The 14,971-nt window shown below is 46.4% G+C and overlaps 1 protein-coding gene across 1 annotated transcript in view; it reads right to left on the reverse strand.

Moving 5' to 3' along the window:
* Positions 1–12,111, reverse strand: part of TAFA2 (TAFA chemokine like family member 2) — a 193,888-nt gene extending 181,777 nt beyond the window's left edge. Inside the window, exon 1 of the transcript XR_003923567.2 lies at positions 11,315–12,111. The gene's annotated coding sequence lies outside the window, so the exon portion shown is untranslated. The remainder of the gene's footprint in view (positions 1–11,314) is intronic.
* Between the last annotated feature and the right edge of the window lie 2,860 nt (positions 12,112–14,971).

Here is a 14,971-nt window from a genome sequence, read left to right on the forward strand (position 1 = left end):
TAACTGTATTTTATATGCAAGCGGAAGGAGTAGCTGTAAATAAAAAGAAAAATAAATACATCTGTGGAGAGACAATAACTTAAAAGTCACAATAGCTTGGCCAGTAATTGGAAAGATGTTCTTTTCAGGTGCTAGATAAAAGTTATACAGATCTTCTGGTCAAGACCAGAATACATACAGAAATTAGAAGAACCAGACAGCTACAAATCGTGTCTCCAGGAAGGAGGCCATGAATTACCAACAACTGCTTGAGCTACGACACTGAAAGAAAGACACAGAGAGACTGAAATATGCAATTCAGAATAGCTGTGCACATAGCATTAAATCATAGCTTCTTAATTTTTCCAGTAAAATAGTAAAGTTTATGTAGGTTTGGGTATACGCAGGCTTTTATCTCTTCGTTTAATGGGTAGGAAGTTTGGGGGAATAAAAAACATTTTGCTTTAAAAATCTGGTTTTGAATCACCTTAATCATTCACTAGTGAGAAATATTTTATTTCAGCTGACAGAATTAGGCCTGTCACGTTACTACACCAAGAAATCAGAAGAGATTGGAAGTGAACTGAAGCAGTGCTGAACCCACAAGTTCCAGCTTCAAGAGAAATGCGGGGAGAAGTGAAGCTATCTGCTGAACTACTTACTCATCTGTATACTTCACTATTTACTCAAAAGGGGGTGCAAAGGTACGTAAGGCACAGGTAAGCTGTGAACTTACAGTATCCAACAGAGCAGAGGATGCACATCACACCCCTCAGCTATGAAGGTGACGAGGATTCTACGTAGCTCCAAAACCCCTCAGCACATTTTTCAATCATACCTATATTGCACTTATTTTAAATCAGCATTTAACACCTACTGATTCAGAGAAAGGAAATTTTCCCCTAGGAATATTTTCAGTATTGTTCCACAAAGTAACTGTGAGAACTTGGCACGAGCTCCGATAGGCAATGAAGGAGGGAAGTCTATCAGAGACTTACTTTTACTACAGCTTGAACATGAGGTTCAAACCTGAAAGACGAAGACATTTTAAAATGTACATTTCTACCTACTGCCATGGCAGGGTCATGGACAAAGTCTCCTTCTGTCAATCATATCCATATTTTGCTAAAGGGGAACTCTAAGTAGCAGAGGAAAAAAAAAAAAAATAGAATTCATGGAAAGGTTATTGGGATTTACCACAAGCTAAGCTGTTGGCAGAATGCATATACATTCAGTTTGTATCCATTAACTAGATATAATTAACCACAATGACAAAACCAAGATTATACAGCCTGAGTAGTAGATATTAATGGATGTAATAAATACACAGATGTAATGGAACCTGTGAGCAACAGAGGTTGAACTTACTCATCATTATGGAGTCATTTGCAATTTTTGCAAACTTTTTATTAGACAACCACTTAATTTGACAACTTATTCTAATAAATTGAATATTACCATTACCAAAAGAATACATGAGAATAACATACCAATTCCAAAATGTCCACATCTATGCAATACATGTGGAATATTACTTGTGTTTGTGCTTAAGTTTACTGAAAACATTCTCCCGGAGTGGAGAAAGAACACAAACTTATTTTCTTTTTATTTAGTCAAAGCAAAAATTAACTATTCATCCATCCATGTATCTATTTTCCTTTTCTGTTTTATTAAAATAGCATATGCAGTAGTCTTGTCTATATTATTGATGACAATGTGGTGGCTATTGGACTGATATAATGGTCTCAAGGAGTTTCCAAATATAAATATATTCTAACGAGATAATCCCTAGAGCATGGATATGGAGGAAAGCTATCTAAATAATGTCACTTCTGTTGCAAAATTGGTTTCAAATTAATTGTTTCTTTCTAAAGCTATAATTATCAGGAGGAATGCAGTTAGTCAGAAAAGATGAAGTTAAAAAGTGCATAATGTTTAATAGCTCATTAAATAGAAAATATATTGTAAATTTGGGAATCAGAATGACTTGCAGCTAACTGTGAGATGATGGGTCATGGCACATGAAAAGAGGCTTTTTTGGCAGGAAAGCAATTTGGTAATGCTGACTGCAGTCTGCATTTACTTGACATTCAGAAAGATCGTATGACACCAATGCAGATGAGGTGAACAGTGAAGAGAAAAGGAAGGGCAAGGACAGCTAGAGGAGAAAAAGTTAGGTTATGAGCGGCTGGAGGATGATGAGGAAGAGGATAATATGACCGTCATTACTGGGAGTTCAATTTTTAAAGTGGGAACGGGAACGAAGTGTTATATTAAAGAGACTCGGTGTATTCGTGCAGCTATAGCGATGGCTGTGTCAGCACTTTTCTCACAGAGGGGCTTTATGTAGAATTCATATAGGTGAATAATTAGCAATTCTGTAATTTCTCTTCCAATAAGAAAACATAGTAACTGTTATGTACACGTTGCTGAGTATGATTTTAAAAGCATACTTCATTTTTTAAAAGCATGAAGTGTGCATTTACCAGATGTCAAATACGCATTTATAATAATGCAACAACTCAAAGCAACTCCAAAGAAATTCTGAAACATTTAAGAACAATTGTACTGTTAAAAAGAAAAAAAAAACCCAAAACCTAAAACATTACACCACAGCCTCAAGGCGGAAGAAGCTCGAAAGAGCTGAGCTAAGCTTAAACTTTCTCCCAGTATATTTTGAGATAAGCAGAGACCCCCCCGGTGATGTGAGAGGAGACGCGAACACGATCAGACGGGAGAAGGCAGCCGCGCGTTTGCATGGCCGCAGCCAGACGCACGCCACGCCGGCCTGCACAAACGCGAGGGCTAAAGCCCCTAAAAAGCGCGCGCGGCCATCGCGAAGCACCAAGCGACGTACGAAGTGCTGCAGCACCTGGGCTCGGATTCCCAGATGAAGCACGAGCAGTTGAAAAGGGGAAGAAAGTCACTCGGCGTGACGTTCTTTTATTTTGTTAGGTTTTGACCACAAGCTGATCTACGTGGTAAAACAAGATCTGAGATACAATCACCAAAAATACTGCTATCGGTGTACTGGTTTTGGCTGGGACGGAGTTAATTTTCTTAACAGTAGCTCGCAAGGTGCCGTGTTTTAGATTTGTGGCTGTGGATAAGGCGACGAGGCAGGAGGTACGCCCCGAAGGGACCGCGGCCCACGGGTAAGGCCACGACATCCCTAGAGGGATGGCGGCCCACGGGTAAGGCCACGACATCCCTAGAGGGATGGCGGCCCACGGGTAAGGCCACGACAACCCTAGAGGGATGGCGGCCCACGGGTAAGGCCACGACATCCCTAGAGGGATGGCGGCCCACGGGTAAGGCCGCAGCGTGAGCGTGGCTGTGGACGAGCCCACGCCGCAGCAGGCGCCCCGCTGAGAGACTGCGGCCGAGGGGTAACTCCACGCTGGAGCGGCGGCGAGGGGACGAGTCCGTTGCAATGTTAAACCCTATAACCCGGCCCACCGGGACCGGGGGCGGAGGTTGTAACAGAAATACCTTCAAATTGCTGTAACCCAGGATTTGAGCTGCGCGTTACAGGAATTACTACGGCAGGAACCACCCAAACCAGTGGAGGACGAGCCTCACAAGCAGCAGCGCAAGCGCAGCAGCGACCCGACCTGAGCTGGCTTTGGTGCCCGGTAACTCCACGCAACTCCGTGTCGTCCTGAGCGACCGCCCTAACGGACAGAACCCAAGTCACGGGCTCAATGAGCTCAGTGGACATTTGCCGACATTATACAGGGGTGGTCCGTTGACCAAGGGAATGACATCTGTGTGTATATATATATCAAACGGCAGGAAGGGGAGGGGGGGGGTGTTGGATAGTGTGGGACCTGAGCATGACGTAAATGGTCGAGAATGAGGGGTGGAGATTGTACTGGTTTTGGCTGGCATAGACTTAATTTTCTTCACAGTAGCTTGTAAGTTGCCATGTTTTGGATTTGTGATGAAAACAGAGTTGATAACACAGGGACCTTTTAGTTATGGCTAAGCAGTGCTTCAACAGCATCAAGGCCTTTTTTTCTGTTTCTTACATTGCCCAACCAGTGAGAAGATTGGAGGTGCAGGAGAGATGACCCCGACTGACCCAAGGGAGATCCCAGACCACAGGACGTCGTGCTCAGCACATGAAGCTGGGGGAAGGAGAAGGAAGGGGGACGTTGGGAGCGATGGCGTTTGTCTTCCCAAGTCCCTGTTCGGCGTGATGGAGCCCTGCTGTCCTGGAGATGGATGAACACCCGCCTGCCCATGGGGAGTGGGGAATGGATTCCTTGGTTTGCTTTGCTTGCATGAGCAGTTTTTGCTTTACCTATTAAACTGTCTTTATCTCAACCCAGGAGTTTTCTCACTTTTACCCTTCCAACCCTCTCCTCCCATCCCACCAGGGGGGGAGTGAGCGAGCGGCTGCGTGGGGCTCACCTGCCGGCTGGGGTTAAACCAGAACAATCACATTATAATGTTTATGAACAGAAAATAGTAAAATCTTGTTGCCATAAAGGAAAATGAATCTGCATGGGGGGGAAAAAACATTTCCTAAGTCGGAGGCTCAACCAGCACCTGGGTTCATGGCCACTTCTTTCTTTGAACATCCACTGAACAAATACCAATGTAATGCCTCAATTATGAAGGTTTCGACACTTTGGCAGTGATGTGTTTTAAGTATTACCTTAATTCCAATGCAAGGGATATCCCTCATGATTCTAGATTGAGCAGAAAAAAGGAGGATCATATAATGAGAAGTGTCAGGCAACATTAAGCATATTGGCTGATAACAGCATATCTGAATTTACTGCATGTTTTTAGCATACAAATACAATATTTCTTCTGTCCTGATTCCAGTAAGCTTATAAATCAGAACTTATCTCACTTTATTTGCTGCTGTTACCAGACCTCAAGATAAAACTTCCCATCTTATTTAAGTATGGCTTATTTGTTACAATAGAGAGATAAAAAATAAACACAGGTAACACAGTCCAGAGAGGGTATTCTTCTCCTGTGATGGTGCTGAAACCAATCTTTTTTCTGCAATTAAGCTTTAAACATGACCTCATTTCTTGCAGGAATACCGTAGCCCGATACACTTTGTCAGAAAGCGATATTTTACTTTAGTGCCACACCAGTAACATCACATTTGAAAATTTACATGATTGTAATTGTAGTTTCTAATACTATAATGCAGGGTAGCTACTTGTAGCGTCTTTCTGAAAATTACCTGCTGTTATATAGTCTCTGTTCTGAATTTAAGGGGATTGAATGTTTATAAAAGGTGTAGGACTGACAAGCCATCGAAACAAAGCTCAACTCTTAAATTTGTACCCAGGATACAGACACAAACATAGCCGTCTCCACAGCACTCCACCTACATGCCTTCAACATGGATCACTCTAAGCAGTTAGCAACGTTTATTCAGGCTCGCTTCAGATAAGTCTTCAAGCACATAATTAATTTGACTAGTCCCACTGAAGCCACACGCTTACAGCTGAAATGACTTGCATGATCAGACCTCAGGTTTTGCCTCCCTGTGCACACAGCAGGCGCACATCCTAATTTTTGCTAGTGCTGACTTTTGCAACTTGGACGCTTCCACAGTAAGAACCAAACTAAGACTACTAACTCATTTTAGATAAGCCATGAGACAAGCTTCAGATGGTATTGACTCTCATCCCTTACTGGAAAATATCCAAATTTCAAACAGTTTCCTACATACAAACAGCACAGAAAGCCATTATCTTTCCTCAGAGCCATCGAGCCGTCATTCTGCATTACTTTGCAGTGCCGTTAAGTTCAATGACGCAACAGCCAACGACAAATTACGGGTGAGCCTAGAACTCGAAAGGCCAAACGGCTACCTTAAATGGGAACAAACACTGAAGTAAGTCTCAACCGAAAGGGGATCTAGAGCACATAGTTTTAATGCAGTGCTCACAGACCTCCCAGTTGCAGAGTCAGGAGGCAGAAGGCGGCAGCCAGCCCGAGACTGCACAGCAGAGGCTTTGGGGCAGGTTCTCCCACGCGTGTACTTTCACGGTGAGGGAGAAGCCACGGGGAGAGCCTGTGACCAGGAAGAGCATCCTGCACAAAGATGCTCACGTGAGCACGAAAAGCCGTTTGGCGACCCAAGGGCTGCACCATACCCTGTCCCCCATTCCGTGACACGACATGTCAGACAGAGGCGAGCGGAGGGCCACACGCCGCACAGCTAACCGGTCTCTGGCACGACGGACCGGAGGCCGCAGCTCTGCCGCCTCAATATGTGATGCAGAAACTGCAGTGGGGGAGTGGAAAACATCCGGTACGGGAGTATCACTGCAAATGTGCTCCCGCCTCTAAAAGAGCTGGCGTGAGACTGCATGTTATGGAGAGATTTATTTTAGAAATGTGTTACATCCTCCTTTTAAAACAGAAAAATAAAGCAAAACCAGTACACTAAACAAATTGCAGTTTGGTTCCAGTAAGTCAGTTAAACTATACCATACTGCAATACCGCCTCCTTGCATTTCAAGGGGGAAATTGCTTTATTGGATCAAGCCCGTGGTCTGTCTAGTCCGGTACCTCATCTTCAAATAGGGGATGCTAATATTGCCACAGAGGCAAGAAATCTTCCACACGGAGAGAGGCCAGCGTACAACCAAGAGTAAAAACTTGGTTATCTATTTCAAAAATGTTTTATGCTTACCAACCCATTTCTTGATATTTTGCTACTTATACAACTGAATAGGTTTGTTGAACTGTGCTTGCGCATTTATTTACCTGCTTAGTTTGACAATCTAAAATACCTTGCTTGGCCTTAATTCCAAACCATGATTTAAGCATAGAAGATCACCAAACGCCCACGAGTCCAAAAAAACCTCTGTGTGCTTTCACCTGTGTGCTGCCCTGTCCTACGGCTCTCCCCTTGGCGTTGTTAAAGGGATGCTCGCGGTCGACGCGGCTGTATACAGTGCTGCCTGGGTGCCGAGAGACCTGTGTTCAAGTTTCATATTACGAGATCAGCAAGATGTGAAGTGAGGCTACTGGAAAATGTAAGCTATTAACATAGTACGGATTATGAGGTTTGATTAGCTTTAAACACAGGAAAAAAACCCTGTTTCCCACTTTTCACACATGCAATTATGTAAGTGATTCTTCCATACCACAAAAGATACATGAGCTACTCCTCTAAGTGCTTAATCACGCAAGGACTAAGGATCAAATCCGTACAAAAGCATTTTCTAGTGCTACTCAAAGCAATAGCTACAGCTGCAATGCATTCTACAAATCAGTGTCCTGACGTACCAGAACAGAAGCTAAGAAAGCTTTTTTTAGGGACTTCGTCCCATTTTATGAAAGTACATAGTGTCCTGCCATAACTAGTACAGTAAAGCACGATGTCTTTATTATTTTCTCTCTTCTATCTCCAAAGCATTTTTCAAAACACACTGCATGAAAGAAGCTCTATAAAAATGCCTTGAATTGTTTATCTTAAAAATGTGACTGTTTTGCACTAGCAGTATGAAGAAGTACATTAGGTGGCCATTATTATTTTGTCTTCTCTTTTGATAAATAACTGACTATATATGGTAAGCAAGAGTGGCTGGCAAGGATGTATAAAGAATCAAAGCACAAAAATCACTATCTTCCCAAGTTCTACCAAGAGCAAAAGGAGATAGCTTTGCAGCTGCCACCAGGAAAAATGAACGACATTACTGTTGATGTTTCCACCTTCATTCCTACGTCTGATGAGTTTTGTAAGTCTGAACAGAGTTATGAGGCAGAGTGTTTTGAAGTATACATTAACGGCTTACAAAACCAAATTGCTGGGCCAAACTTCCTGTTGAAATGGCTCCAAGAGTGGGCCTCCGTTTTTAAAAAGTATTATTTCAAATGTGAAGGTGTGCACTTACAATGGATTCTGTGAAGCTCAGTATACCCTATGCACATTTTCTCATCCTAAAAAAAAAAAAAAAAACAAACAAGCAAAATCCTTTTAAAGCGCACACTTAAATTCAGTGATCTAAAGATAATGGAGCAAATCTCCAGCTGGTTTAAAATGTCAGAGCTTCAACTACTTCAATGGAGCAATGGATGTCTCCACCAGCTGGGGATGCCCCTCTGCACACATAAAAATGGTCGCGAATGGGGACAGGTCAGTAGTGAGGTCTGCTGGCACGGGACCCTTCTGTTACATTCATCCAAATGCAACTTCTGCCTCAATGCCTTTAAAATTCAGCATTTCAAAAGGTAAATGGAAAATGCATTTTCAAATTAGAAGCTATTGCTACCTGAATTATCTGGAGCTGCAGTAGCAAATCGATGGGACAAAGACAACAAACGTCATTTAAATGAGATGTTTAAATATAGACTGTAAATATGAGACTGAACATTAATTAATTAGATTTGTAGGTTCTTCCCTTGCTTTAGCCTCTGTATCATCATGCAGTCTTTGTTTACTTTCATTAATTTCCTTTGTTTGATGACGTTTGACTAATAAATACACTGATGAATTGCATCAGTAAATGCCATCCATATATCACAAAACCAGAATGTACTCAGTGTTTCTGGCACGCTGATGCTAAAGGATTTTTTTTGTTGTTTGAACTTTCAGTACTTAACAAAGGAAATAATACTGCTTTGCTGGATAAACTTCCTGATTTTTATTTTAATTTTCAGTGAACAAACAGCTGCAGAATAATGTGACTTAATGAAGCATTTCTAATAAAATCCTGCAGAAGTTAAAACAGGGGCATAGAACTGCTTGCTCACTGATAGTTGCATCATTCAGAATAATTTTGCAAGATGCTGATCACATTGTTGTGTAGATGAGTATTAGGTAATGTGATTTTCTGTCTTCCAAAGTCAGTTATTTCCTTTAGGGTGATAACTAGTTAGCAGAGTTCTGTTCCTTATTTATAGTAAGTAAAACATGCTACGTAATTAATGCAACATATTTCTAATACACTAGTTGGGCTTTACACAGGTTGGTAAGTAGCAATACAGCCAGCAATAAATTTAAGTGTGAAGATGCTCAGATCCGAAAAATTCCACGGTATGTTTTGCTCACCAAAAACATATAGCCTGCATTTGTGAAGATGTCCTTTACCAAGTCTGTCATCACCTGTGATGAAATTATGAAACTTCCTGGCTGCTACATGCTTCTCTGCCACCACAATCCAGTGTAAAGTATTATTTGCTTTATGTAAATCGACATAGGGTTCAGTGAATCATCACTTTGCAACCTGCCAGTAAAGCAATCTCCAATATCCGTCTGTACACATATCTATTTACTTCCATTCAGAACAAGTTTTTCATGTATTCCCCACCAGAATTATCAAGTGCATTACAAGCATCCAGACGTAAAGCTGAGATCCCTCAGATCATAATAAGAGACAGGTAAAAAGGTTACCCTGTATGTCCAGTATGATAAAAGATACTGCCAGATTAGTCGTCATTCTCTGATTAAAACAGCATGACAGGAATCAAGATTTTATCTCAGTCACCCACTACCAGCAGCATATCTAAAATTAATACCACATTTTTGAAAGCCCCCTTATGTTCAAACAACATGTGGAACCAGTGAATAGTAATCCTGATTTGCTATCAACTAGCTGAGCAAAGCTTTCCACTGAAATTATGGCACTTAGGTAGTTTACATGTCTAAGAACAACAGTATTGTAGGTTTGGAAACTGGGACTTTATGAAACCAAGAAAACACATAGCTTTCAGTATTGTCTCAGCAGTACCAGCTCTCTGAAATAAAATGTTAATAATGAAATTTATATGAATGACTTTACTACTGTTAATTATACCCTCACAGAACAATTCAGGCATCAGTATGAAATGACTGCACAATTACTGTGAAAAAGTATAATGAAAGATGTAACCTTTGCCACCCCTGATAAAAATGCCTTATTACGCTCTTTCCCAACTTCAGCTAAGCTAGTACCATTGAACTACTATTTTCCTAGTGTCTACCCTACGCAACAGAAAAGAATCTTAATTTATCAATTTGACTTCACTTAGATCAGCCCATAAAGAAGCTTTAAAGTGTTAAACATATAGCAGGCTGAATGCTAATGTCTGAAACTAGTTGGTAAGACCGAGAAACCAGATAACAATTATCATTTAGTCAATAGTAATTTAAATGTATCCACTGCTGTGCAAAGACCCTAAGACCCTGAATGCTTTACCGGGCTTTCAGGGATAGGGGTTGAGTATGTTTATTATTTAAATTGACAGTTCTGCAGGAGTCAAAGCACGGTTCTTTAAATACTGAGCCGGTGTCTACTGGGGGGTGGGTGGTAGAAGTGAGGTACTTAGTGCTCTAAGAAAAATACTGATGGTCTCCAAGCAAAAGCTGGAAAGAGACAACTGTAACTACACATATAATTTAAAAAGCTTTAGGCAATGACTTTAACCGCCGGTAAGAATGAAACACACAGAAGAGCCATGCATGGCAACTCCTAACAGGGCAGCGCAAGCCACGGCTCCTTATTCCTTGCTCGGATAACCTGGCGTTGGAGCCCACAGCTCCACAGAAACAAAGCAAGTTATTTTAAAACTTTCTCTTGCAAAGCTATAAATGTGGTGAAATACGGGGAGAGCCCTCTCACTGTGGCATACAGAACCTGCAACATGTTTAGTAGGCAAACGGGTTCACGGAAACGCAAAGCAAGCAACCTGGATGGCCAAGGTATGTTCCATACTACATGCACCACAACTTGGGGAGCGTTACACACAGGAGGCGGGGAAGCCAAGAACCGTCTCTCCACGGCTCCTTCTGCATAAAGGGTTCAGGAAGGGACCCCTCGCTCCTTCAGCCGCTCTCCCACAAACCCTCCGAGGGGCTCCACGGCAGAGCAAAACCCCGCTGTGCCCGGGGGTGCTGCCAGTTAGCGGCCACCCTTCCCACACCGGTACTTGGGCTGGAAACCGAGGGGGTTCCCCTGGACCCCCACGGCTCTGCCGAAACGCTGAAGCGTTCCTTCCAATAAAGTCAAAGAAAATTAAAAGGAACCAAAAAAAAAAAAACAAAAAACCAAAACCACCCACCGAAAAAAAAAGCGCCTTGCGGATCCCCCGGCGCCCGGCAGCAGCCGCGGCAGGCCGGCGAAGGCAGCTGCCCCCCCCTCCCACCCGCCTTCCTCCAACTTTTGGGCAGCCGGCGGCAGCAGCCGGGGCCCCGCGCACCCTCCGCCCGCCGCCGCGGGGTCTCCGCCGGCCGCGGAGTCTCCGCCGGCCGCGGAGCGCATCTCCCACCCGTGTCTGTGCGTGTGCCCGCGTCCCCTCCCCGCCGGCGCCCAGACAGACAGCCAGACACACGGACACAGACGGACGCCCCCGGAGCGCTCCGCTCACCTACCTGCAGCCCCGCTTCCTGCTGGAAACACCTAAGGATCGGCCGCCTCCCGTCGCGGGGGAGCTCCGGCCTCACCGCCCGGGCATCGCCGGCACACGCCCCGCGCCCCGCCAGCGCCCGGGGGCATGGAGCGGCGCCGCGCTCGGCTCGGCCCGGCCCGGCCCGGCTCGGCTCGGCTCGGTCTCCCCCCGCCTCCCTGGGAATACACCTCAGAGGCGCTAGGGGAAGGGCGAAGTAAGTGGCAAGGGAGGGAAGACTTGAAGTGTTTCTCGTGCGCGGTTTCAGAGTATCGAAAAAGAAAAGAAAAAATTCAAAGCGGACGAAGTGCGGCTTAGCTGCCGGAAAAGCGGCGGGGGAGGAAGTCCGGCAGCCCGGTGCGGCTCCGGCCCCTCCGCCAGCTGCCTGCGGTCCCGATTCAGCCCCGCCGGCGGCGGCAGGCAGCAAAAGCCGGCGCGTCCTGCAGCGATCCCTCCGTTAGCGCATCTCTGATTGGTTTGCCGTCCGCGCACAGCGCGGCTTCCCCCTCCTGCCGCCGCCTTCTCCCTCTTGGGAAAAGTAATTGGAGAGCGAGGGCTTCACCTTCAGCGGCGGCGGCGGCCGCCCCGCGCCCAGCCTGCGCGCACCGCTCCGCACCTCCCCGCGGAGGGGCGCGGGGCCGCCGCCGGCTGCCGGAGAACCGCAGGCGCAGCTCCAAGCGCGCCCTGCGCGGGGGAAGGGACGCCCCTTCTCCTCCCCGCGGGTTACCCGGCTCCTTCGCTGCTCTGCTCTCCTCCCCGGCCCCTTTACGAGGCAGCACGTCCCGTCCCGTCCCCCCGCCGGCAGCGCCCGCCGCCGCCTCCCCCGCACACCGCCCCCGCGGCCCGGCTCGGCGCGGCTCTCCCCTCCGCTCCGCTCCCGAGCGGCGAGGCGCGAAGTTTCCGCACCGGCGCACGTGGCCGAGGAAGAGGAGGAGGAGGAGGAGGAGGAGGAGGAGGAGGGAGATCCCCGCGCAGTGCCGGCGGCCCCTCCGCGGGGGTGTGGGGCACCGCCGCCGCCGCTCCCCCGGGACCCCCCCTTCCCCTCCGGCGGGAGGCCGGGCCGGGCCGGGCAGGTCCCCCGTGGGGAGCGGGGCCGGAGCGGGGGCAGGGGCACGGGTGGGAGGGAGGAGGCGGCGGCGGCGGCGGCAGCCAAAAGCTGGGCTGTGTCTCCCTCCAGAGGGAGAAGGGAGTCGCGCACGGCAGCTCCGGCGGCGGGAAAGCCGCGGCCTCGGCCGAGCCACCCGCCCCGCTCCCCCCGCGCGACTCCCGCGGGCTCGGGGCGTGGGGCCGCGCCCGGGAGGCGGCGGGGGCGGCCGTGCGGGTCGCAGGCCGGAGGGCTCTGCTGCCCCCGCTCGAAGTGGGGCGGTGGGCCGCCAGCCGTCTGCCGCGGGCGCTGGGCGACGGAGGGGGCGAGGAGGAGTGGAAAGCCCGGCTCGCCCCTTGACCTCGGTGCGGTTTGTGCTGCTCGGGCGAAGCGGGTGCAGGGCAGCGAGCCAGAGGAGGCGCGGAGGGGCCCTCCCCCCCCGGCACGGCGGCGACCTCGCAGCAGTTTTCCCCTCGTCCACTCCCGGGTTAAGTGGGGACGGACGCATGCAGCATTAAGAAGTAGGGATACGCTTAATCTGCTGTTGTCTATTTTTAATTTGTACTCGCTAGCGTAATAGCAAGTTTTCCGAAAAGAAGCTTTTGCTGAGTCCGTACCGTAACCGTCATCACACCTGATCTGATGTTGATTGGTAGCCAACTCTGCGAGGAACAGAAGAGGGAAGCGAAACACTTCCCCAGTTGTTATTGTTCGTGCTAGAGGTCTTCCATGTAAGTAAGGATCTGTAGAATGTTTGAATTTTATTTTTTTTTTCCAAAGCAAATACAGACCTGAAGGTCCATGCAGTCAAAAAAAAAGAAAAGGCAAAATGGAGAAGAAAGGGCTTAATGTTGACTACCCCGCACGCAGTGATGCAGCTGTAGGATGAAATACAAAGAGGCTGGTATGGAAAGGGCAAGTTAAAAGTAGCCTGGTACGTGGTTGTCACAACCGCTGTTGCAGCAAACACTGCAGTACACATACATGCCTGGACGCGGACTGCAGCCAAATTAAAAGGCTGCTGGTTGTAAAGACAGATGTGGTCTTATCTCATTCATTCGAAACTGATAGAATAACATCACGATTTCCCTAGTCGGTATCTGTGTTTCTACGTTTGCAGACAGCTAAAAATAATGCCGAGGGAACTGAAACATCCAAGAAAGACCATGCTGCTATCGGCGGCGTAATTTCAGTACATTGAGGTAGACCCAAACTAATGGGGGTCCACAGCGGTGGGATGCTCCTGCCCCACCAACACAAAAGGACCAGGGATCCTGAACACATACTGGAATGGGTGACCTTTCCTGTTGCGTGGGTCAGTGTAGCACCACAAGTATTTGTTACTGGATTAAAAGCAGTCAAAGCACACCGAAAATGCAACTACAGCAGCTAAAATGCAACTACAGCAGCTGTGGCACTTCAGACATAGCAAACGCCTTGTAATTATAGGAGCACATATACCTATGTTAACTGCATGTATCATTACACTCAAGTTGGCTGTGCATCGCGAGACCAGAGGATACTTGGTAGTTTCATATCGGTGTCCTGCTGTTACAGAAATCAGGCAAACACGTCTGAAGACACAGAACTATCATCACCCAGTTAAAACAATACAAACCAGTCACATGCAAACAAGAGAAGAAAAAGTAGTAGACAAAGCTGACCTGTTTTGAAACCCAGGAATTTTGCCCGTGCAAATCTTGGACAACGTGATCATTATTTACGGCGTGATGCTGCTGCACACGAGCAGTTGTTCCAGCTCACTTTGCTCAACATCTGAAAATCTGAACAAATCTCCAGTACTCACACACAGGTTGTGTGACACCACGCGGAAAGACATGCTTTCGGGAAGCTTCTCTACGTGCTTTCACAGTGTGGGCAACGCTCCTGGGAAGAACTGAAATGATCCGTTGCACCTATACAGTGCAGCTGGTTTTACAGATGCTTACTTAGTAATCCTGACTCCTCTCCAAAGGTGCATTTGTACATGCTGCACATGCACGATATGATAAATTTACCATTTTCTGGAAATACCAGGTTGGCAGTCTTTGTCCTACACAGCCTGTATTTATGTCTTTCTGACTGGAAAATCCCCAGCTGAATCCTGTGGCCTTAGAACACAATACAGTTACAAAACACAATTATTATATGAATGTTCTCTCTTTCTTCCTTCAGCTTGTTTCTTTTTTGAGTTGTGTCACTATTTCTTACTTCTCAGCAATTTGTAGGGCTCTTCCACACGCTAAAAGAAAACCATAAAACATGAAAATGGGCATTGGCACTCGCAACAGGTATCGTGTTTGGAAGAACTTCAGCATTTCCATTTCAAGGTGAACAGCAGAGCATAAAAATCAGGAAAATAAAAACTTGTTTCTGAATAGTTGCATATATGTGGATCTGGTATGTATCCTTTTCAAACACTGATTCTACTCGGAGGCATGCATGTTCTGAGCTGCTAACTAGAGAAAATATATATTTTGATAGCCACCTGTAGATTTTGTCTCTAAAAACTCATAAGTTCACTAATGTCTGCCAACGCTTTTGCTCCTTTATCTTTCC

The sequence above is a fragment of the Aquila chrysaetos genome, chromosome 5 (assembly GCF_900496995.4).
Source record: "Aquila chrysaetos chrysaetos chromosome 5, bAquChr1.4, whole genome shotgun sequence".
In the NCBI taxonomy this organism is placed as follows: Eukaryota; Metazoa; Chordata; class Aves; order Accipitriformes; family Accipitridae; genus Aquila; species Aquila chrysaetos.